We start from the raw sequence: 26590 nt of genomic DNA on the forward strand, positions 1-26590 counted from the left end.
ATTGTGGCCATTTCCAAGTTATCACTGACAAATGCACGTGCCAACGATCCATATTTCACCAGCGTTGAGAGTACTTTCTGTCTCCATATGTGGATAAAAACTCAGGACCGCTTCTTGGTTCCCACCATTCATCATCATTTCTAGCTTTTATTTAGGGTTGACAACTCTAGGGTTGAACATTTTCTTTGTGGTTTCATCACATGACCTCCCACAGCCACCCACCCTGCCCCCACTCTCCTGCCATTGGTCGCCCGGCATGGCCATCTGCGCATGGCACCACCTTCCCTCATTAATTGGAAAGCAAACAGACTCTTTGTTACCCGATTGGATTCTTAACTATCAGTCAAACTTTTTCCCCCCCATCTCCAATATTTTTATTAACTAATAAATAAAAGTGTTAAAAAAATGAAAAGCATTTTATTTTTTAATGCCCCTACAATTTTTTTCTCCCGGGTTGCTTGTCGCAGTGTCTGGGAGATTAGTCTTTCATTCCTGGAGACTCCTGAACAATCCAAGAGGGTTGGCAACCCAATTCCTAACAGACACTACTGTTGTAGGGGATAGAACTCTGCTGTATGCTATAGATGGGAATTGTCAGGATAGTTTTGTGAGATCAGGAACCCGTACTCACCGTATATAGCAGGGCTCCATCTCCTCGGGCAACAGTAGCACCGGAGAAGAGACAAGAAGGAGAACTGTGAGGGGAAGACCGATAGCATGAACTGGGAATAGGAAGAGGGGAGGAAGGTTATCAGTGTGAATTGAAGGGCGGGAGGAGGTGGGGGGTAAAGGAAGGCGATACGAGTGTCAGCATAAACTGAAGGGGAGAGTAAACTGGGAGGGGGGGTACTGAAGTGTCTGCCTAGTTTAGATACTCAAATCCTGGAGTGGGGCTTCAACCCAGACTGTTTGGTCGTCTGAGGCAAGAGTGCTACTTACCGATTCAAGCTGACTCTTTACACTTTGCTGGTGTGAATTGAGGGGGGGAGGGGTTGGGGGAGGGGAGAGAAGAAGAGTGTCAATGTGAACTGGAGCATGTAAAGGGTTAACAGTGTCAAAGTGAGCTGGAAGGGGAAACTAAAGAGAGGAAGAGTGCTAGCATGAACTGAAAGGAGGAGCAGAACTGACACAGAGAGGGGGGTTGAAGAGCACCAGCATGAACTGGAGGGGGTTGGGTGAGAAAAAGGTGCAATTAGTGCTTCTGTGTCATTGGGACAACCATAGAAGTGGTTTTAAAACTATTTAAACAATAAGGTTTAGTGACACACATATGCACAATAGTTCAGAATTTCATTGCAAGAATCAAAAGAAAATTCCCACAATTTATGGGGCAATCTTCTACTGCACAAGTGATGAAATGCTGGAGATTGCCAGCAGCTTAAGTTACGACAGGCCTATACCCCACTGCAATTTCACCTGAACTACGTGTTACAGTAGAGTCACCATATTTTCTAAACCGAATCCAGGGACACACAGGGTGGGAGTACTGCAAAGTAGCCAGGATGGAAAATGTAGGTTGCGCAGCGTAGCGACGCAAACATTTTTAGCAGCCTATATTTTAACAAGTTGCACATAAACACTACCAATGCAAAAGAAATGTGTGTATAATTACCACGGATGTGACGTCACACTATCGTAGCGCATTCAGACACCGTTTGTAAATAATACAATAACAATTTTCAGGAACGTCAGTTTTTCATACCCATTGTCTATACGGTCTATTCAGAAAATCTCTCTCTTCACATCACTGCCCAAGTCATTTATTTTGCACAGATTTATTAATGATTGCAGTGTTATCTCCGCGTTTCAAGAAAACTGGCATGGCAACTTTGTTCCTTCTGCTAGTGGAATACATGTAGAGATTAACCTCCATCAACCATCACAAAGTCAACGATAATGTGGATATAACAAGTGTTATAATTTTTATGAGAATTAACAGAATTGATGTTTGGCACCTAGTGGTGCATTATAAAACTACAAGCAAAATGATTTTATACAATTTGCATGTATAGTAAACAGTAATTCAGTCAAAATCATCAGACAGCCACCCACAAATCCAGACAGATAAGACTGTGGAAACGGGTCACCCTGGCACACACGGATTAGTGGGAAGGGGGATCACCCTGGCAAGTGTCCTCCAGTCACAAATAGACTGGGGAAGAGTGGGGTCGCCCTGCCAAAGTGACGGTTGAGGGCAGGGGTTACCTCGCTGCTTGCCTATGGCTTGCCTATGGCTATCCTCAGCCCCTTCCATATACACATATACACAGAGCCATGTTTAGCCTCAGACTGGTACTGTTCTCCTAGGACTGAGTGAGACTGAGGTACCGAGCCCTGTCTGCCGGGTTACAGAGGCAGACACTAAAACCCTTCTACTCCGCGCATTAAAGCACCCTCAGTGTTACCAGTCCCCAGGCTCTGGCTCACACAGGTAACACCGCCATCGCATCTCCTGCGCAAACACAGCCACCCCATTGGCCAGCACCCACTCTGTCCTTTCATTGGTCCAAATTGAAGCCAATCCGGTCAGAGCAATTCAGCAGACAACAAATGGTGACCCGCACTTTCATTCGTCAGTCGCTGCCAATGGGCAGAGAATCTGTCAATCAACAGTGGGCTCTGTTGATTGGTCCGCCTCTGAGTCCCTGAATGTGGGCGCAGATTTAAACGAGCTGCAATTAGGATGAATGCAACTTATATTCAAATAAAATGGAAGCTGGGGTATTCGGGAACGAGTTTTGTGAAATGGGATCTTCCGGGGACATTGTTTGCTGGGGACACAATACCTCATCCGGGGATTGCCCCTATAAACCCTATGTTGTAGACCTATATTCAGGACTGTTCTTAAGTTCCAAGCTTTCTTTTTTGAGGCTGATGGTCAGCTTTTGCTAGTTATCTAGGTTGGCATGTATGCACTGAATCACCTCTGTTCATTACTTCTGTTGATCCTAATTGTAACCCCTTACTACCAGTGTTCATGAATACAAGGTAATAAACACGAGTGTCGTTTTACCAACCAATTCATAAGCCATAATGTAACTAGAATTGTCACATAGACTAAAGGGGAAAATGAAAACAGACCATACAATCTCTCTTACATACTTTACTTAGAAAGGTCATAATAGTTCTTGAACAAAATGGGTTTGACAGTCTCAATCTAGTGCCCTGTGGACATATGCATAGTGTATAAATGTCTTCAATATTCAGCACAACTGCCAGTGTCAATTAGAGAATGGTAGAAAGAGTGGAAATGTCACACTACAATAGTAAGGGAAGGTCTATTCAGATTGTTATGATAATAGAGGAGTGCCATATTACATTAAGTTTGTACTATAAACAGATTCGAAAATTTCCACTCGTCAACCAACCTGGGTGAAGTAAGATTTAAAAATGAGCGTAACAAGGGCACATTTAGTAGAACGCAATTGCGCAGCAAAATGTTTAAAGATGAAATGTACTAATTATTCGTATGTTTAATTGCAGAAATGACCATACCAGTTTAGAGAGATGAAACTTACAAAAAGAGACACTGACATAACCCTTTTCTGGAAAAACGAAACTTAGTAGTGGTCAAGAGAGAGAGGGTCTCGTTTCTCAGAAATCACATGACCTGATGACTCATTTCCAAGAAATCAGAGGGGCCACAGGCCCATACAGTGAAAAGTGAAACTTATGTTATTGGTTACCTTGTAGAAGTTAGACACACCTAGTTAGTGATTAATGTATAGACTTTTAAATCGATTGGACCTCTGGAGTAGGAGGTCTCGGAATATGTGTATAACTGTGTAAACCTCAAGAGATTCGGTGGAGTTGGAGCCTTGTGTTGGGACGCAAGAGCCATAGCTCCCCAGGCCTGAATAAACCGTTTTTACTTCAATTATTGGGTCTGTCTTTCTTACAACAAGCCAGTGTTGTCGACTTTGTATATCACTCAGTCCACACTTTGGGGGCTTACATCAATTGGCGACGAGGATGGGATGCGCGTTCTGAACCAGACTCTCGGACAGCGTTAACCTAAGACGGGTGAGTATGTTTTAATTACCACCTGTAAAATTAGGGGTTAATCGCTGGCGAGACATTGAGTCAGAATCGACGTATAAAAGAACTATAAGGAGAAAGACACCCTTAATTGAAGGCGGTTAAAAAGATAGGGATAAGGTGTTCCCTAAGCCGTATAGCGGCAAACCGACAGGGGCGGAAAGACCCCTACCCCGGGAGGCGGGAAATCCTCATTTAGCCGTGTGGCGGCAAACCGACAGGGGCGGAAAGACCCCTACCCCGGGAGGCGGGAAATCCTCATTTAGCCGTGTGGCGGCAAACCGACAGGGGCGGAAAGACCCCTACCCCGGGCGGCGGGAAATCCTCATTTAGCCGTGTGGCGGCAAACCGACAGGGGCGGAAAGACCCCTACCCCGGGAGGCGGGAAATCCTCTTTATCCGTGAGACGGCGAAATCTCAACAATTGAATGAATGGGTGCACCGTGGTGAGTGAATGAGATAAAACCCTACGGTCATAAAGAGGTTAGAACGGACAAGGGTGAGGTCTGTCCCCAGCACCTAGCCTGAGCCTGAATTAAGAGGACAGTAGTCCCACGTGACGGCCAGGATCAAGTAGGACGCCGGGAGCTACAGACCCCACAGTACCGAAACCTCGGAACTAAAGGGTTGGTGTGTTTAACGAAACGAAGTGACTAACAGAAAGCAAGAAACTAACTAAGGTAACGCTATAGGGGTGAGCAACGTAGTGTATAAACCTAATTCACCAATACCGTGAATTACGCATTAAACATAGCAGTTAGTTATGACTAAGAGGGTGGAAGAAGAATCCTCAAGGGACCTGGATTCTATAACCCGACTCCTGGAAAAAAAACAGTGCAGAGAGCCAAAGGCTTGGTAGGGAGGAGCTAAAGATAAAGAGGCAACAGATAATGTAAGGAATTGAAACAGAAGGGAGAGATAAAGAAGGAAAAAGATCTAATTTGCAGGCGAACCAATTTGAAACCCCAGCAAAAAAAAAAAGAAACAAACAGGGATTTGGAAACTAGGGAAAGCTGTTGAGTCACCGAGTTAAAAAGGAAGGAAAAGATAAACTTAAAGTTTTACCAACATGGAAGTTATTAGCATCTGTACCAAGACAAGTAAAACACGAGATTTGCTGAGTGAAAGGAACCTTAGACATATGCTGAAATTACAGTTTGTATAAAAATGTGTGAGTGTGGATGTTTTCCTGATTAGGAATGTTTAAGAGGTTACAATATTCCTTTGTCTGAAAATCTGTCCGTTAAGAAAAAGAACTGTCTGCTGTGTGTTGTAGCCCCACCCACTTCTCTGTGTTAAAGAAAAAGCATTTAACCCCTTTGTCTGGTCTTGGATTTTGGAAGTTTAAGAATGTGCAAATAAGATTGTGCCCTCAGAATGAAAAAAACCTATTACAATTTAAGTTAAGCTGGAGTGTAAAAACTGAGAAGAGCAACAAAAAGTTTGTTTAATGAAAGATTAAGTTTCAGTCTGAGATCTAACCTTGAAGTTATGAGGTAAATTAACCTATTAAAACCAGACTTTCATTGTGGCCACAGTGAAATTCTGGTTGGTGTAAATTGGTGTAGTCCGAATTGAATAAGATAACTCCACTCCGCAAGAATATCTGATAGCGGCAGGTCCCTTTACAATATTTAATTGACTATGGTACTGGAAGCCTTATAGAAGGCGGGACTAGAGTTAAACCTTAGAAAGGTATAGGTAGGGAAGGATGAAGTAGTCGACCTAGGATACATAGTGACACAAGGGAAGAGACAAATGCCCAAAAACAGATGGGAGGGGCATTAGGACTGGCTGCGTGCTTTGATTGCTCGCAAGCTTCTAGGGATGGCAGCAGGAAGGGACCGCGCCAGAGAGGGGAGGGGGATCCGAGGATGTTTGTTGACGCATTGGTAGGGGGCCGACAGTGAAAAATGTTAATAGACACAGGAGCCACAATCTCATTGACAGACTTACCCTTACCCCAAACGAAACTTTCAGTTAGTATAGCAGGAATCGGTGGACGAAGAATCAGGACTTATAAGAGCGAAACAGTCTTACTAGAAATTGGATGTATAATAGTACCTACACAGTTGTGGGTATGCGAGAACACCGAAGGAACAATCCTAGGGATAGACATACTGCGAGAAGTAGGAGCTTTAGTCGACCCTAAAGCGAATGAAGTGTACTGGCCCCCAGATTATAAGTCAAACAAACAGGCAGGCCCGGGAAACAAAGTAGAAATGGCCCAGCCTATACAGGATTTGATCAAAGGGGGGTAGCCAAAGGAAAATGTGTAAACCTATATAGATAGTCGGAATGCCTTTGGGGTGGTGTCTGATTACATGATAGCGGGAGTAGGCAGGGATATATGACACCAGGAGAAGACCCGTAAGAGACAAGAATATAATCAAAGAATTAGTAGGAACCTCTCTCCTACCCAAAGAGTCTGTAATAATAAATTAAAGCACACAAGAGGATGGGCAGCTAAACGATCAACTGAGAGAGGGAATCTGACCAATGAAGTCCAAATGTTCATGTTGAATCAAAGTGTGAAACCACAACTGTCTTTCAGTCAGGGATGTTTTTTGGGTTGCGTGAAGTGACGCAATAATGTTTAGCTCCACCTTCAAAAGCCTGCGAAGGAGTTAACCCTTTCCACTGACAGCTGTTTGAGTTCACCAAGTAACAACTTCAGTATTACTGAATAGAATTTAAAGATATTGGACATTAATAAATGTAAATTTCTTAATGTTGAGTTAATATTTCCCCACAGTGATAGAAGGAAAATTAGAATTTGATAAATGGAAGTTATCTTATAAACTAATTGCAGCACCGTCTCAAACGGCAGGGAGACTGCTTGGGAAGCTGTCCTGTTACCCAAAGATAAATCTGGACAGATAGTTAGAGACATGAGGCCAAAGACCAACAGATTATACGGGATCGAGAACAGGATACACGGGACGACCAGAAGGAGGTCTTAGCAATAGATAGCAAAGTGATAGCAGAAATAATACCAGCCAAACCAGGGCTAGCACCCAGATGGTCAGGACCTTATGAAGTATTAATGAATAATGACACATGTGCTCATGTAGATGGGTCTGGAACGGGTAAAGGAAGGTGGAAACACTGGACTCAGTTAAAAATATATAAGAAAGACAATGAGTAAACCAGAGATGGTGCCCTTTTTGACAGAGTGAGGAGTATACTAGAAGATGTAAAGAATGGGAAGGGGAGTTACTACATATATCAATGATAGGGCTGTGTATGATGATAATAGGCTGTGTATGATGATAATATTATATGCCATAGTTTGCATCTTCAGGTATGTCTGGGGACAGAGCCACAGAACAAGAAATGAACCAGATGTACAGCATTTTGAACTGATAAAATGGATAAGAGCAGAATAATTCTAACTGGCTGGTGACGACCAGCCCCCTTTTTGTAATTACAGGAACATCGGACGTCCGGAATGAGATGGAGCGTCCTCGCCTTGATTCTAGGGATAAATATAAGTATTGCCATTATCGAGGGGGATTAGTAATAAGGAGAACACAGGATGAGGTGTATTTTAGTGTAGCACATAGAGTTACTAAGCTTGCCATTAATATGAGTACTTTTGAGATACAAAACAAACCTGGAACTCCCTGTGGGTAAAACACTTAGAGGATCCACAGGAAAAATCTGTCTTACAAAGATGTAAGAAACGGGGAGTATTGGAAGCGACCGGAGCAGGGTATGCGGCCGGGTTAGCAACAGTTAATAGCTTGGACATAGAAGGAGTAAATGAAGGAGTAGAAGAATTACAAGCAAAAATAGAGAAGTTACTAAAACAAGCTACTGGAAATAGCCGGCAATTGACACTGGCAGGGAAACCAAACAATAATGCAATTGTCGGGGGTGGAAGAGATAGTAGCCCCCCATGCAGAAACAATCAATACAATTATTGATAGACTTAATAATGCTTCGCGCCAAACTGATAAGGAACTAATATGTGCCACATAGGGCTCATGGCTATTGTCGAATGCTCAGCATAACATGAGGCAAATAAATAATGGACAGATCCCTGATTGGATTACTAATAAGGATCTGGAACCTTGGATTGACACAAATAAAAGCCTATGCAAAGGATGTAAAATGGGGCAAGTATACCGGGCAGGCGATTGTCTGACCCCATGGACTAAGATGATTGGCTTTGTACTGGCCATCCCACAATTCCCAGAAGGGGGACAACTCCGATACGACGTGATTAATATAGGAGAAGTACAAAGGGAAAGTGGGTTAAATATCATGATGTCCCTACCAAGGCGCTTTGGGAAAGGGATGAAGATAATAAACAGAAGAATGAAACCTAAAGGGGGGTGGTAGTGGACAGGTGCCACCACAAGGCAAGGACATGGGTGTGCACTCACGCCCCACCGAGGGAGACACATCCGAGTGCGGATTTGCGAAAATTACCAATTGCACCCTCGAGGTACACCCAAGGGGATACACCGGACCTGGGCAGCATCAAGGAACAATGGGACCTGTTGTGTCACCACAATTGAACAGAAATATGAATATCAAGATATGGCTTATACCATTCCCCAACCAAACCGTTGTTTTGGTCTAAAGATACCTACACAGATAGGAAAACCTGGTCATTTGATAATATGGGACTTACTAAAAAGGGTTGAAACTTATGTCATACCAGAGCCCAAGGCAACTCCTAAGTTAGAGGAAGCTTGGCAGAAGTTACGGCAGGAAACAAAGGAAATTTTAAAGTACTATCATAAAATAGAAGAAGGCTTAAAGAAACAACAAAAAGACATTCGTACAACATTAGAGGAAACTCACCCACTTCCTCATATTTTGATAATTGGGGACCAGGATGGTCGGGGACATTGGGCGCCTCAGTGATACAAGGCGTAATGATATTCCTCTTGGTTGTTATTCTGATATATTGTGTATTTTTATTTCTCCAGTGCCTTTGTGCCAGAATGAGTAAGGCCGAAATTGGTGCGGTGAAGGAAGTAGAGCCTGAGGAGGGGCAGGTAGCGATGTTAAGAATGGACAACTCCCCCGCCTCTCCAAGGCAAATGGTGTAAGACGCGATGGGAAGCCCTGAAATTATATGGGATTAATTGGGCATGGTAATGAAAGACCGGGCCGGCCAACCGTAAGATGGAGGTGGCAGAAGGAGGGTGGCAGAAGGAGGGTGGTGAATGAGGATTGGTGTGTGATGACAGTCTCGAATTGGCACGTCACACACCCCACGTGGGAATGAGGGACAGGCTTGAGCAGAAAAGCCTCAACCATTAGTGCAGGGTCTAAGGGGCCCCGGGAATGGTTACACCGGAAGGAGTGCATAAAGGAAAGCCCACCCTAAAGGAAAGACCACCGTAAAGGAAAGATCACCATACCACAGGGGGGAAGTCGGCCTCCAAATTAATAAGACATATACATGTATAACCTAGACTGGTAGAAGGCCAGGGAGTGCACGCTTTGGCAGACACCAGGCAGTGGAAATACATGTTGACCTGTTTTGGAACAATTGTCCAAAAGGTCAAAAGGAGGGACTGAAGTAAGATTTAAAAATGAGCGTAACAAGGGCACGTTTAGTAGAACGCAATTGCGCAGCAAAATGTTTAAAGATGAAATGTACTAATTATTCGTATGTTTAATTGCAGAAATGACCATACCAGTTTAGAGAGATGAAACTTACAAAAAGAGACACTGACATAACCCTTTTCTGGAAAAACGAAACTTAGTAGTGGTCAAGAGAGAGAGGGTCTCGTTTCTCAGAAATCACATGACCTGATGACTCATTTCCAAGAAATCAGAGGGGCCACAGGCCCATACAGTGAAAAGTGAAACTTATGTTATTGGTTACCTTGTAGAAGTTAGACACACCTAGTTAGTGATTAATGTATAGACTTTTAAATCGATTGGACCTTTGGAGTAGGAGGTCTCGGAATATGTGTATAACTGTGTAAACCTCAAGAGATTCGGTGGAGTTGGAGCCTTGTGTTGGGACGCAAGAGCCATAGCTCCCCAGGCCTGAATAAACCGTTTTTACTTCAATTATTGGGTCTGTCTTTCTTACAACAAGCCAGTGTTGTCGACTTTGTATATCACTCAGTCCACACTTTGGGGGCTTACATCACTGGGCAAATCACTTTCCAAATGAAAAACTATGAAAGAAAGCAAGCCGGCATTTTTTTTGCAGTGTCTTTATCTTTCCATCTATTTTTCATGAATTTCTTTCTTTCTACGACATCCCCTTTACTGCCTGTTGCAGGGTTCCTTTTGTAATCCATTAACTATTTACACATTTACACACATAATCCAGGCTGCCACTATAGTGCAATACTGAGGGAATTTTTTTTTAAAAACTGAGGGAATGCTGCTTTGTCAGAGGTGATGACTTTCAGGAGAGGCATTAAATTGACCTGTCTCTTTAGGTGGCTGTCAAAGATCCCATGACACTGTTTGAAGAGGAGCCGGGAGCTCAACTTGTGTCCAGGTCAACAGTTCTCCCTCAACCAACATCTCCAACAGAGACTAACCATCCAATCATTTCATTTTCTACTTGAGGAGCCATGTTATGTACATATTGGCTTCTGTGTCAGCTGCCATGATAACAGTCACTACACTACAAAAATAACTGATTGGCTGTGAAGAGCTTTGGGATATCCTAAAGATGTGAAAAGTGCAAGTTCCTTCTTCATACCAAAGGTTCCATTCTAGCACACTATCAATATTCACCTTGATGAACCAGCATGAATTAAATCAAGTAAGTGGATTGTACAGTCTGCCATGTAGGTATTTTACCAAGCAAAATTATGACTGCCAGGAGGCAAATGTGTCATTACTGTACTCTGGTCTATCTCCAGAGGAGATAGACAACCTCCCCCTCCCCATCATAGAAAGCTCACCATCACCTGAGATTGGGAATCAAACTTGAGTATCCTAACTGAGATCCTAATACTCTAGAATTATAGCAACTATAAGTTTTGAGATCTGGTCTGGTTTTATTTATTTAACTGAACCCTGCATGGCTCTTAAAATGAATAAGTGAGTCTTAACTGGTGACTACAAGGAATGTTTGGTGTTTATGTGGGTTAGCGCTTGAATACTTGATAATAAAGTTGTGAGATACGGTGCTGCCTGCCAGAATGTATTGACTTTGCTCTACTCACTGTATTGATCTTATGATGCAGTCATCAGTATTAGTTCCTCATGTCAAAGAAACCAAAGCAAGAATAGATCTTACTGATGTGTCAAATGTTAGTAAGTTATTCAATTGGGTGCTTTTCGTAAGATGCAACAAATGTTACTTTCTTATTACTAGAAAAATCTTCAGTTTTAACCTACGTGTTTGTCATGTGCAGCCAGCGCTAACTGCACTATTCATTGGCTGCACGCATTAGCAGGGGGCCTAATATCGCAAGAGGCTAGCTCTTAAAGGGAAGGTGCATTGTGGCTGCAAGAAGTGGTGGGTGTCATTTGAAAACTGATTCTGCGCTCTGATACTTTGAGCAATGGCTGAGCACACACCAAGGTTTTCAGACACTGCACTGGAGGTCTTGTTGGAAGAAGTGAAAAGAAGGAGAGATGTCCTTTACCCACATGGGGGGCAGGAGGCCCTCCAGACAGATGCTCAGGAGGCAAGTGGGAAGAAGTAATGGCAGAGGTCAGTGCCAGGAGAGTTGCTCCAAGAACATGGATGCAGTGCAGGAAGAAGTTTAACTATCTCATGGTGAGACTACACTTGGAGTACTGTGTACAATTCTGGTTGCCATATTATAAAAAGGATATAGAGGCACTAGAGAGGGTGCAAAAAGGATTTGCAGGGATGATGCCAGAACTGAGGGGTTACACCTATCAGGAAAGTATGAACGGGCTGGGACTCTTTTCTTGAATAGAGAAGGCTGAGAGGTGACCTAATAGAGGTCTTTAAAATTATGAAAGGTTTTGGTAGGGTAAAATTATGAAAGGTTTTGATAGGGTAGACATAGAGGGGGAGAAATGCGTGTTAGTGGGTAAAGTTGCTGATGTCACCGGAGATTGGAGTTAATGGCCACTGAAAATTTCCACAATACTAATGGAGCAAAATTCATCTGTGGAGGATGGAGATTGTTGCCGCAGCGCGTACCTGCCATGTAACGCCGTGCTGGTGGCGTTGCTGGAGGCATCCGACCCGAGGTTTGTGTCCAGGTGTGTGGTCTGAGCCTCGCACAGTCTTTGGAAGCGAGGCTGTGGCGCTCGCAAGGAATTGTGGGCAATGAAGAGGCCTGAGATTTAAAGGGGCCATGCACACTGAAACAATACAAATTAAAATGAAGTGAAACAATGCTGTTTTCAGCTCGTTCTGCCTTTTAAAAATGATTTAACATTACAAGAAGTCCCAAACGTGAATATTCAGCTCTTAAAGCTAAGTTCCCTTCCTCACCTCAAAAAATGGGAAACATGCCTCCGCACCAACACAAATGGCTCAGCAAGCCAGGGAAGAGGCACCCAGGGTCTCACATGCAGCACTCCAGCTTTGTGCAGGGCATCAATACTGCAAGACTGGCACTCTACCCACAGGAGCCAGGAGACCCTCCAGAAAGAATGATGTGGGAGTACATCACTGGGGCCATCACTGCCAGCAGTGTCGCCCTCACCACCTGGCTCCAGTGCCCAAAGAAGCTTCATGACCTCAGACCACTGGTAAAGGTCAGTGAAGGCATCTTCAAAAGCCATCTCTTATCAACTGCACCACTAGCCTCACACACTGCATGACCCCCACCCCCAATCACTCACTTACCAACAATCTGCACCAATCACGCGACACATCTCCCATTCCTAGACTCACCTCACCCTGTTGGAGGAAACGGTACTGGCCATTCTTGGCAAGAGCATGGCTGAGCCTTTAGCCAGTGGTGGGGCTGAAAGGATACAAGATGCTGGTATCCTCATATACTATCCTTCTGCTGGCATGCACCTCATGCTTTCCCGCCCTCACACAAAGGGACTGAATGGGATGCACCCTTCCTTCGGCTTCCTCCTCTTCTGATTCATCCTCTTCGGCTTCCTCCTCTTCTGATTCATCCTCTTCAGCTTCATCCTCTTCTGATTCGTCATCTTTGGCTTCCTCCTCTTCGCTCTCTGAGCGGATGCTGTAAATGTGAAATTACAGCATAAAATGCTGGAAATACTCAGCTGGTCAGGCAGCATTGTGACCTGAGGCGTGAACTTGGTTTTTCTCTCCATGGATGTTGTGTAACCCCTGCTGAGTATTTGCAACATGTTCTGTCTTCTCAAAGGCCTTCACTTACCATCTGAGCCCTTGCAAGTGTCCAGCAGCACTCCCCACACACTTAAAAAACTTTTCACATCTATTGCAGCAAGCCACCACTTCAATAAAATCAAAAAAATCCAGTCAAAAAACCTTAAATCCAAACTTACCTGAACAATGTGTGTGTCCCTTTAAGAGGTGCAGACTTCACCACTGTCAGCCTGCTTGTATGCCAGGTTAACCTATGCACGCCAATTTACATCACAACACCGGCATTTTGTTGGAGATGGCGCTGCCAGTTACCAGCAGCACAAAGGTAGGAACTAAAACGGTGGCCACCACGGGACCCACTAGCCCTTTTAGTGCCATTTAATGGGGCTATGGAGTGACGCTAAGGCCACGAATTTCTCGCCAAGAGTGTTTCCACTTGTGGGGGACAGCAAAACGAGATGCCATCAATATAAGATAGTCACCAAGAAATCTCCATTTGGCAGCAAACTGCAAGATGTTGCTTACATTTCCAGCAGCAGCCTGGAAGGATCCAGACACATAAAAGTTAGAGTCACGGTCCACTTGACAGCCACAGGCAATGTTGTCCTTGCCCTGCTTTGAGGCTGCAGTTGTTGCTACAGCAGTTGGCAGATTTCAGTCACAGCCTCTTTAGTGAAGCAAAGACATCTCAAGCATTGATTGTCACTGATATTGATGTAAGAGAATTGCTCCCTAAAGACCCTCAGTGGATATGGCCTCCTGCTGAGAGCCTTCCTCCTACTCCCTCTTCTAGCAGTTTGTCCTGCTCTGCATGGCCTCTCTTCATTCTCCCAGTCATGCTCGATTCGAAGAGGAAGCCCAAGCAGGCCATCCATGTCTGGAAGCAACTTGTTTCAGAACAAGCTTTTAAGTCACCAAAAAAGTACTTCAGCATCACCCTGTAGACTATTGAAACTTTAGGCAACTATAGGAAATCTCCAAAATCATGTACAATTGCACTAGCAGCCAGAAGAAATAATCCAGCAACTAACCTGTAAGTAGTTCATGATCCCTTTAAGTAGCACAGGGGGGGGGGCCTTCATTCCATTTAATGTCGTGTTGGCGGCAAATCAGCTTTGCACACAGATTGATGTCATAGTCTGCCTGCTCTACATGCTGCCGCCGATCGTTAGGTGTGCACGCGCAAACCCCTTTTGTTAAGTCTGTGTGTTATATTGAGAATTACTACACAGACCACAAGAGTAAACTTTAACAGGTCTTTACTGGTTGAAGGTCAGGGCGGAACTGCCCAATAAATCATTACACAGCACTTATATACCGGTGTGGTCACCGCCGGTATTACAGTATACAGCAGCCAAGATAAAGTAGTGCAACCCTTAAAATAGTTCTCTTAAAGGTGGAACGGTTACAAAATAGTTCTCTTAAAGGTGGAACGGTTACATACACTACAATCCTCCCTTTTTAGCTTAAACGTATATATTCCTCATTAAACATAATATCATAACATATATACACGACTTCATGTAAAAACAGTCCACAGATTCAGTCTCTGAGGCGGCGCCTCCTGCGCCTCCTGACTCGGTCCGGATAACGCCTCGGTGGTGTAGTAGTTTCTTGTTGCTGGGGTGACTCAGCTAATAGTCCTTCGCTGGACTTAACAGCTTGAACTTTCGTAACTGCAGAACCAGCATTGCTGACTTCTAAAGGCTCGAGTACCTTGGGAAGTTTTTCTACTTCCAGCCTGATTTGGCTCAGTTCGGAGGGACCACGTGCGTGACAGCTCAAAGTAGCAGACTGCTTCTCTTCCACTGTAATGTTCTGTAGTTCTTTGACTACCTTTGACGGAGGCTCTTTAATAGTCAGCCTCGTCTCAGATTTTGATTTCCCTGCGATAAACTGCAGCAAGCCGGTCATCTTACAAGTTGTTTGTTTCAGAGTGAGACGATGAATAGTGCCACAATGCTCAATGTCCACATCTTCAGAAGCATGAAGAATTTCACCATTTAGTATCCATTTTGGAGGCTTCACGTCCGCAACTGAAAGCTCACACTCAAGAATGGCGTCACTTGGCTCTGTCACTTCCACATCACATATGGGTTTAATGATGGCAATTGATTGCTCTTCTACATATAACTTTGCTGTGCTTTGGTCATCTATGGCATCGCACATGTGGTTGCCTTCATCTTCAAAAGCGACATTGTTAATAACGAGCTTCCTGTACACATCTTCACTCACAATCTCATATTTATTACTGGAATGAACCTCTTTGTCTTTGTAATACCACTTGACAGCAGCATTTGGCCTGGAAACCTTGCATTCGAAAATGACACGATGTTTCTCCATGCCAATCTTCTCTCTTAAGGGTTCCACAATTTTAACTGGCAATTCTTTAATTCGAAGCAAAGCTCTGGAAGTAGCGCTTTCAGCAACAAACTTGATCTCTGCAGCATCTTCAGTTTTTGCCTCTGCCCCCACTTCCCTGAGTGGCTTATTACTGCTGACACTGCTCACAAAAGGGTGCTCTTTCTTCTTAGCTTTCAACTGATCGATGAATTTGACATATTCCCTTTCTTGCTCAGCTTTGATTCGTTTGGCCTCATCGCGCAGACGGTTTGTGTGTTCCTGTTCCATTTTCTCAATCTGCTGCTTCTGTCGTCTTTCCAGATTCTCCCACTCTGTGTCAAAGAACTTTTTCTTTGCATTCATCTCTTGCTCAAAACGGCGAATCATTTGTTCTAAGTGCTGTTGTAATTTGAAATTGAGTTGAGTTCGAGCCCGGTGTTCCTCGGAAATGTGCATGTCTGTAGACTGGACAGACTCAGAATTCTCTGTCAAACTATGTTGTTGTTGTTCAGTGGAATTCTGTTCTGATACTTTGTTCTCTCCTGAAGCATTTATGCTCTCCTTCGTTTTTCCATCATTAGACTGCAAGTCCATTTTAGACTTGTCTTTTGCACCTGGGCTGATCTTACCATCATCAGTTCCAGAGTCTGAGCTGATCCTGGGTAGGCGGCAATCTTCCTCGCCGTCAAAGAAACTGCACGGCTCGAGTCTTCCCTCGCGATCGGACGTGATGACAGTTCTGGTGAAGTTGTAGTAGTATTCCATATCCTCGTCAGAAGACATGCTTGGATCATCGGCTCCGTCTACCTGCCCTTGAGTTGACTGCTCTCCCCTTTTCTTCCCCGAAGGATCTCGGTAGAATGGAAAATCCTCTTCACCATATGACTTGCCATCATAAAAGGGAGTCAACCCGAAAAATGTAGTTGAGTGGGCCCGGGCACTGCGTCGGGGGTACCTCCTTTTGTTTGAATCATTATCCTGGGCTTTGTTCCCGTCACCATCCTCCTGTGAAGTCTGGTTTCCGCACTGCAGCACGTGCTTCTGAAACAGGTTTTTCACCCTTTGTTTGTAGACTTTGTTGCACGTTGGACACCTCAGGACTTCCCGCTCATTTTCTGGACTTTCCGTCATTGCTTTTAGGGGGTGCCAGTCCATATTTATTTTCCTGATCCACTCCCGTCCCAGAAGTGGTGGACCTCCCTCAGGTAGTACATATAAGTCCATTCCTTGGTGCTCTTTGCCCTTGTGTCTCACCTTGACTTTTATCCTTCCGATGGGGTATACTCTTTGCCCCGTGTATGTCTTTAATACTATCTTCGTATTCCGTAGGGGAATATGTGTGAATAACCTTTTGTAATCTTGCTTATTCATGACCGTCAACGCCGATCCGGTGTCCACTTCCATCTTCACCTGGACCCTTGCTGTCTGAAATGTGACCCAGATAGTTTGTCGGTCAGCTTCCTTACTCACATTGTGAATTCTCAGACGACCCAGTTCCTTGCTGTTGGAGTCTGAATCCGAATTCTGGTCATCCGAACTCTTCTCAGCCACCTTGTGTACCTTGCTGCACTTTTCCTGCGGTGACTTTTTGTTGCTGGTCTTCTTTCCTGACCGGCATACTTTAGCTATGTGACCAAGCTTGCCACATTTTCTACATTCCTGGTTTTTAAACCAGCATTGGTTCTGATCGTGTGTTGTCTTCCCACAACGATAACATTTCGTTGTACCCAAAGCCATTTGATCTACGCTGAGTACCGCTGCCTTCAGCTGCATTTCCGCAGTGCCTCTCGCTGCGGCTTCGTGCGATGCTGCAATAGAGACAGCCTTATCAAGTGTAAGATCATTCTCTTCAAGTAGCCGCTTTTGTGTTCCTTCTTTCGACAATCCGCACACGAATTTGTCTCTCAGTGCCTCTGTCAGTCCTTCCCCAAACTGACAGTATTTCGCTAGCTTACGCAGTTCAATTAAGTACTCCGTGTTGCTTTCCTCTTTCAGCTGCGTTCTCGCATAAAATTTAAATCGTTCCGCTAACATCAGCGGTGTGGGGTTCAAATGATCCTTCAGGACAGCAACAATATTAGCGAAAGTCTGATCCGCCGGTTTAGCTGGTGATAGAAGATGCTTCAATAGCCCGTATGTCTTCGCACCCATTGAGTTTAGTAAGGTTAGTGCTTTATCTTCATCTGATATTTTATTTGCCTTACAATATATCTCTATGCGTTCTACATACGTGGCCCAATCTTCAACATCGGGATCGAAATCGTTGATGTTACCACGCTTAGGCATCCTCGCGATCTTCTTGAGAAACAAAAGAATTATTTATTTATTTATTTCTTTTACAAAATGGCGGTTTCCCGCGCTTGTCTTCTTCCCCCGCCTCCGAAAATGGCGGCTTCCCGCGTTTGCCTTTCTCCCCCGCTGGCTGTAATGGTGATTGCCGTATTGCTGCGTTCGCCCTCCCCAGCGGTTTTCAAAGCATGCCTCCCAGCCCCTCTTGCAGTCCGGTCCTTTCCCCCGGCTGCGGCTGAGTTCTCCGTGGTTTTTTTATTTTCTCCCGCGCCTTACGCTGACCCGGTCGCTGCGCCTCGCGGCCTCGGTAGCTGCCCGGCCTTTTTCACCGGTCACGGTCGAGCTCTCTCTCGACGCTGTTGCGTCTCCCAGCCCGCTTGCAGCCCGGTCTCTCACACCGGCTGCGTTTGTATTCACCGCGGCTTCCGTGCCTTACGCTGCCCCAGTCTCAGCGCCTCTGGCCCCGACTTCTGTCCGGCTCTTTTCCCTGGCCGTGGTCGAGTTCTCCGCCCTTATATCCTCCGTTTTTCTTTGTTATTTTCTCCCCTACTCACAGTCAACGTGGCCGACTTGCTGCTCGTCGCTGATCGGCTTACCCACCACCGTGATAGAAGGGATGATCACTGCCTGTTGCTGATGGAAGGCTTCGTGTCAGAATTCTTCCTTCGCTCTGCAGACTCGAGTCTTCTCTCAGCAGAATGATGAGGGCGGATGCCTCTTCTCGACGCCCGTGAAACTGCTTCGGATGTATCTCTGCCGCAGGGTAAGATCGTACTCGTCGCCACTGTTAAGTCTGTGTGTTATATTGAGAATTACTACACAGACCACAAGAGTAAACTTTAACAGGTCTTTACTGGTTGAAGGTCAGGGCGGAACTGCCCAATAAATCATTACACAGCACTTATATACCGGTGTGGTCACCGCCGGTATTACAGTATACAGCAGCCAAGATAAAGTAGTGCAACTCTTAAAATAGTTCTCTTAAAGGTGGAACGGTTACAAAATAGTTCTCTTAAAGGTGGAACGGTTACATAAAGTACACCTTTACCAAGATAACATCTGGCGCACTTCCCATCGGTAGTGTGCAGGCTCATCTCAGATGCCATTTTGCGCCTTAGGAGTCCGCACAGTGCCTAAAAAATGGTGCAACAGAGACCAATTTCCCACTTGTTGTTAATACATAAATTTTCTCAGTAAAACACTTGCAGCACATTGGTATTCAAAACTCTGTAGGGAGTATACTCCCTGCAAATACAGATACTATAGAGGACCTCCAGTTTTGCCCCTCACATTCTGAAATTCTTCTAAACCCCTTTGCCAACTCACATACATAAATACTGTGGCAGCAAGAGCAGGTCAGAGGCTAGGTATACTGTGGCGAGTGTCTCACCTCCTGACTCCCAAATCCTTTCTACCATCTACAAGGCACAAGTACGGAGTGTGATGGAATACTCTCTACTTGCCTGGATGAGTGCAGCTCCAACAACACTCAAGAAGCTCGACACCATCCAGGACAAAGCAGCCCACTTGATTGGCACCCCATCCACCACCTTAAAACATTCACTCCCTCCACCACCGGCGTACCGTGGCTGCAGTGTGTACCATCTACAAGATACACTGCAGCAACTCACCAAGGCTTCTTCGGCAGCACCTCCCAAACCCACGACCTCTTCCACCTAGAAGAACAAGGGCAGCAGGTGCATGGAAACACCACCACCTCAAAGTTTCTCTCCAAATCACACACCATCCTGAGTTGGAAATATATCACCGATCCTTCATCGTCGCTGGGTCAAAATCCTGGAACTCCCTACCTAACAGCACTGTGGGAGTACCTACACCACACAGACTGCAGCGGTTCAAGAAGGCGGCTCACCACCACCTTCTCAAGGGCAATTATGGATGGGCCATAAATGCTGGCCTTGCCAGCGACGCCCACATCCTGTGAATGAATAAAAAAAAACAAAAAAACATTTCTCCACCTTCAAAAGCCTCCTTAAAACACTTCTCAAACACACCTGCAACTCTTCACCTGCTCTGTGTCCCTCCACTCTGCCCCCCTCACCGTCATGAAGCTTTTTGGGACATTTCCCTATATTGAAGGTGCTATGATGTTTGTTAATTATGAGAATGGAATACTTTCTCATTTCAGGCATCAAGAGTTTGTATCAAGCATTCCCAGGTCAGTTGTAACACAGCCAGCCATAAAGGTGCTACGACAGGGTGCTTTGACTCCAAGCTCAGAAGACTGCTTGTTATTCACAAGGGTGATATTATTTCATTTCCTAATGAACCTGTGTATAAACAACTGCTTGTTGCCCCTAAAATGCAAGACATTTTTTGTTTTCACAATATTGTCCAAGTATTTTAAAAAAGTACAATTATATTATGGTAGAGCCATTATCCTGCTATCATCAGATTCATTTAAAGTAGGACAGTTTATCTAGTATTGGTCTGCCTACAAAAGGCAATATTTACCAACAACCTTCATGAGTAATTATACACATTTTATTTAGATTATAATAAAGCCATTTGCAAAATAAATGTCTAGAAGCATTTCCGAATCCATTTGTTTCTTTGTCAACTTGCTGAATTAATCACTGTCTTTGAGGAAATAAAACCACAAATTTAACTGTCCTCAGGTTTATCTTGTTCCAGGTCGTCTAGCTTATTCTATTTTCAGTTACAATTTACTGTTGGAAAACCAAATCAAATAGCTTTAGACCACACAGATGTAACATTACTGTGAAACCACCATTGCATGAAGTTATCAAATCTGATTGTACTATGATACCTACATCATGTCAAGGTTTAAAAAACTTTTTTTTTTAAAAAGGAACCCAAGAGCAAGTGGTCATAGAAACAAAATGATACAGATAACACATTAAGATTGGCTTGTCATTAATTTATTAGTGCACATTATGAATCAACATGATGTATTTTGTGAAAGAATGTACTCTTAATTTGGAAGGCTAAAATGTTGCAGATATAATGGAAGGTCACAATAATTCTTAAATGTTCATTACATATTGAAGATTATGGTGTGCTGGAGCCATTTCAGCTTAGGTTCAACCTCAGTTGACACCGATACAGGACTGTGCAGAATTCTAAACATGAAAAATTACGTAATTAAGAATTAATGCACAATGTTGAAAGGGATACTGCCATGCACACTCTTGGCATTTTCCAACATTAATACAAGTAGTTGTTGTTGCATCATTGTTAATTTGTTCTATTCAAAAATAAAACTTAAACACATACCATTTTAATTCATCTTTACATCTCAAAGCTTAAACAAAATGGAACCATAAATTCTAATTACAGGAATTATGCAAAGTGTGCCACCAACTATTTCATTTACTGCATTTTCCCTACCTTAGTACAGTTACCTGACAAAATTATCCAGATCATAATTAGCTAGTCTTGTAAATAAGCGTTACTTTTTTCAGTGCAACATTTTATAACTTAAAAAAAATAGATCTCTTTTAAACACTCTTGGCAGTGTGTGAAAAACTGAATTCAGTTTTACTAGCTGCTTGATTTTGTTTCAAAAATCATAAAGATGAACGATTTCTGACAATTAAGATTTGTAATCTCAATGATCTTATTAAAAGGATGGTGCCTCCAACTATCTAATCAGCATTATAGGCAGAGGATCCATTAATCAGATTTGTGTGTGTTTGGTAAACAATACATTATTAGAAATTCTTATAGAACCACTGACCCTGAATTTTAACAGTGGCCTTTTGATACCTCCGTCAAACAACAGGGAAAACATTAATTTGCTTCAACTTTGAGTGGCCATTAAAGTGATGCTCCTCATTAAGCACAACGCTGTCCTATGCACTATTGGAAACTCAGCCATGCACAACGAAGAGTTTCTGCCACCAGGTTCAGCACTGAGAAAATGTTCAGATTATTCAAACAAAATGTCGACTGTAGTCAAAGAACACTTACACACTAATAACAGAAAGAATAACTCTAATCAATTCTTCAGCATTTAATAACTTTTATACAGATTACGCAAGACAGTTAAGAGCATGCAGGAAGCCCACCGAGACTGCTACATGTACTACTTCCATTTGCTAATCTCAAATGCAGATGCTATTACTTTTGTTGATTGTTTTTTTGCATTCAAAAAGCTCTGTAAAACATTTAACTTTTCTAAGTCTTTAACTCATTGTGGAAACAATATATAACAGGCAAGATCAAAACCATGAAAAAACATAACAAGAATCACAAGACATTGCAAAATGTAAAAGGTTGCATGATACACTTACTCTTCTCGCTATGCAAATAGGTTTCATTGGTGGTCCTAGCCAGCATTTTAAGTCGACAACTAAACATGCGGTTCTGACCTGTACAACAGAACTACACTGACAATCCATAGATCCTCCACATGAAAATAACAGATTAAGAGTAACAGTTTCACTGTGAATGTCACGTTGCATTATGACTGCACTACTATTCCGCAGTTAGTCTTAAATTACAGTTATTTAGTAGGGCCAGGTTACTTACAGGTAATACAGGATTGTGTTACTGAAACACAAGTACCAGAATGCATTACTTTATTTTCCTCGTCTCCATGACAAGAATTTGTTTAAGACAGGTGAACATCATGGACAGCTCCCAGAGATAACCTTACTCAAGCAGCAGGCATCCTCTGCTGCAGAAATTTGATAACAACCCGTATAATAGTTGCCAGGGTGATTGTTTTCTTCTGCGTTACAATCCAATAATAGAATATCATATAAACAACAATCTTATTAAAATTACCTCCACTGCTTTTGTAAGGAAATTTAAATACAGAAAGGTGCAATACACCTCAATCTGGATTAGTATTAACTGTGGGATAAAAAATTGGCTTCTTTGAAAAATAAAACCATAAATTATGTTTTTTATGCTACTTCAGTAATTATCATCTTGAACCATTTTTTTAAATGTTCCTTTTGACAGTTTTAGGGATTATAATAGGAATTCTATGCTGATCAAGAAAGATTATATAGATAGAAAGATTATTCTATTAAAAAGAAAGACAAAGCATGTCATGGTCTGTTTGGTGCCAGTGATCTCTCACAAAGTAAAGGAACATTGTTGTGGATAGTATTGGGTGTTATGTTCTGCAAGATTAAGTTGCATTGCCCTTCTGTTGTCTTAATATTCAATTTAATTGCAACGACGATTCAATATCATCTGAACAAAAAGTCCTTAGTGGATAAAGCGATATACATTATGCTGAACCAAGACTTCAAGATAATAAATATTATTACTGTAGTTTTGTACCGAACAAATGGAATACTCTGAAGGTCAAAAGCTGCATATGTCTTCTAAAAGTTTTTTTTTCTGTTATCTTTTAATGCAAGGGATTATAAATACCTTCTATAGTATTAGCTTGCAGCCACTAACACGTGCATATTTAATATTATTACAACATAGTACTTAATGGGCACTTTGCTGCTGACACAAAAATATTTTTCCCTTAGACAATATAATATTTTGAGTCATACCAAAGCAACATTTATTGTTACTAATTACTTACCAGAATCCACCTACGTACACTTGAGAGGATTCTCATTCCCTTAACAATAATACTTACTGGACTAAAAACCTCGAACTTCAGCATATTCCTTGTTTGCACATAGCCGTTCCAACAGATAAGAAATTAGCATTCAGTATCATGATATCCAGAGCTCTCTTTGTTACTACTGTCACAAAGATTGCCACAAAACCTCCGTCTGCTGAAGAATCACATTCAAATTCTTTCAGTGATCAAGCAGCCAGCTGGGTTATTTGAGCACATTTTCTTCTGCCCTCTATCTGTAGCTCCATTTTACAATCCAGGTCCTCACTGAACCTATGGCAATTAGTTTCCCAGACCTCACAGCAAATGCTGAAGACAGCTAAGAGGGTTTAAGCAGACCCTGACAAGCCCTTCATATAAATTAACACCAGGTGCCAGAACTCAGTGAACACTTTTCTATCCAGCAGATGATTACTGGGTTGTCCAGAGCTCGCGCGCTCTCTGAATGTTTTATGGTCATTCACACAGTCCACTTCTATCCTTTTCTGCCACGTATATAGCCTGGTAATCTAGCGACTGGAATTTGTTGACAATTTGAGCTGACACCAAAGCAGTAATCTCATTAGAGTATCTGAACACACAAGGTAAATCCAGGTAAACCTTCAACAGCATAACTGTAATTAGACTGCGAGGTGCAATTTAAAAGCTTAAATTAGCATTTTTCACACTTTGTCTTGCTTTGACAAGAACTATATTAAAACATCTTAGAGGATAGCAAAGGCAATTTATTTTTCTAACGTAATCTAAAATGTAATTAACAAATTAAATTAACAGACAGATAAGGATTCTGTATTATTTTACTGTGCGAAACATATAAATGGTTGATGTTGGTTTGCAGAGCAAGAAGGATTGCACCAATGCATTTTGATCTTACTACCTTTGCATAAATGTACATATACATCCATTGGTGATTAATGACTGACAAGAAAGGTTTGAGAGAAACTGATTATAGTTGCGACTGGGGGTGGTACACAGCATGGACGACAAAATGTCCATCTGTTCACAGTGAGGGATTAAATTATATCCCATTGAGCCTCTGTACTGACAAAGCCAAAAGTGATAACTGGCATTAAAAGAAACACATTGTGTTGGAGACAGTTTTTTTTTAATGAAAACTACCGATAAAAAAAATGTAAAAAGAATCCATTAAAATCATAGTGGGAATTCTGAGTTTTAAGCTAGCTGATGAGATATATGTTAATCAATTATATATGTGTTTAAAAATACAAGCTTTCAATTCCCATGAGCATGTGGTGATACACAAAATTGAACAGCCTGGTCAGTACACTTAAAATTGTACTCCTTATATTTGTGTTGAAACTAAATATGGAGTATTGATCAGCCAAGACCCTATTTGAAACTCATGAGCTTGTTAAAAAAGGAAGTGATCTACATGTTTCCCAAACTCAAAGGCCCCGATATTAATCTGAAGGTGGCTTCCGTGCAGGGGGAGTGGAATTGCGCAGGGAAATCCCTGAAGTCAACTGAGCGATCGCAACTCAATTGTATCAATTCATTTTGACTTCCGGGTGCCGCATTCTGCAAGCTGTGCAGCGGGCGTGATGCGGACCCGAATGACGTGATTTCAGCTGTGTTTAAAGGGACAGTCCACAATTGGAAATTGGAGGTGTTCAGGATGGTTGGTGGACGTAGAGCAAGGGCAGCACCCAGATTTAATGACGCCGCGCTGGAATTACTGCTGGGTGCAGTCAGGAGGAGGAGGGACATACTTCTCTCAGCAATGGGAGGACGAAACCTGCTGCTCTCACCAAGAGGGCGTGGTTGGAGGTAGCTGGGAAGGTGAACAGCAGCAGCAGCATTGTGCCCAGGTTATGCATACAATGTAGGAAGCAGTTTAATGACCTAACCAGGTAAAGTGAATACATTTTTTGAATCAACTATATCCTGTGCTTTAAGTACAACGTCCCCCCAAACCGCCACTACCACTCTGCTTTGCTAAACGTTCTCCGTCACACCACTCCTCACACCCACTCAACTTTCAGCAGCACCCATCCTTCACTTTCTATGCACTTCATCACCGCCCCATTTATCCATCCACCACTGACACTCAGCCCGTTTCTTATGCAATGTGATGCACGTGTCTCATAGTCACCCTCACCAAATACACTGCATCCATCGGGTGAATACTTGACCTTCACTCACTCACAGGTCTGTTTGTTCGCCTATTGTAGGAGAAGAAAGCGCAAAACGCAAGGGAGAGGACTGGAGGTGGGCCGCCACAAATAGTCCAGCTCACAGATGCAGAGGACGACGTCCTGGAGATAAGTGGCATATCTGTGTCCCTCTCAATCGGAGATGGAGATACAGGGAGCTCGCAGATATCTCTGACAAACATGCTGACTTCATTTCATCAATGACTGAACTATGAGAAGACCGAGTACGGTGATTGTCAAGATTGTGACTTTGCCATGACTAAATCATATCCCTTTCTTTTGTCTTCCAGGGCCTTAACGCATACAGCAAGTGTTGCAGGACATTATTCCTTCTGAGGGTGCACCGTAACAGGATGTACAGCCATGCACCAGCGCAAATACCTGCACTTCGATGGGTCCATTTACACAGTTAGTTGAGTTTTCACCTGATGACTCACACCTCACAACTGAGCATGAGCAGACACTGGTGGCAGGGACAGTGTGGAGAGTCTGTGTCGGGGGGCCTAATCCTCGCCAAGCTCTACTCAGCTGGACACAAATGCTGAACCCTGGGGGCTATCTTTGAGAAGGGGAATGCTAGAGGTGCATCAGCTACTTAGCCAGGTATTGATAGACGTGCCACGCACACCCTCCACAATAGCGGAGAGGATGGAGGAGTCCAACTTGATCGCTAGTGGATTGGTGGCGCAGGTAATTGCGAGAATATCTGCCATGGAGAGAATGGCCGCCTTCATGGAGCTTCAAGCAAGGCTCTCAAATGCATCCATGCAGGCCATGACTATGGCCCTGCAAACTTTAGACGTCATCTTGTCTGCTGCCTTAAACAAGATGATAGATACTTTATCCGTGGCCTTACAGGTGTCACTGATCTTCACCAAGCTGGTCTGCAACAGAGTGGTAGGAGTGATGTGGTGCTAGCCCAGGATAGGGATAATG

General features: G+C 43.3%; 1 protein-coding gene across 8 annotated transcripts in view; it reads right to left on the minus strand.

Annotated features, from left to right (window-relative positions):
- pcdh15b (protocadherin-related 15b) overlaps positions 1-24028 on the minus strand; it is a 1235959-nt gene extending 1211931 nt beyond the window's left edge. For 3 of the 8 annotated variants that reach the window (XM_085994892.1, XM_085994893.1, XM_085994890.1), the window contains exon 1: positions 23496-24025. The gene's annotated coding sequence lies outside the window, so the exon portion shown is untranslated. Of the gene's footprint in view, positions 1-22179 lie in introns of all 8 variants that reach the window. The other 5 variants (XM_085994899.1, XM_085994898.1, XM_085994900.1 and 2 more) reach the window with 4 other exon arrangements.
- Positions 24029-26590: the final 2562 nt, after the last annotated feature.

The sequence above is a fragment of the Somniosus microcephalus genome, chromosome 8 (assembly GCF_052327205.1).
Source record: "Somniosus microcephalus isolate GS21.2 chromosome 8, FLI_Smic_1.0, whole genome shotgun sequence".
NCBI lineage: Eukaryota > Metazoa > Chordata > Chondrichthyes > Squaliformes > Somniosidae > Somniosus > Somniosus microcephalus.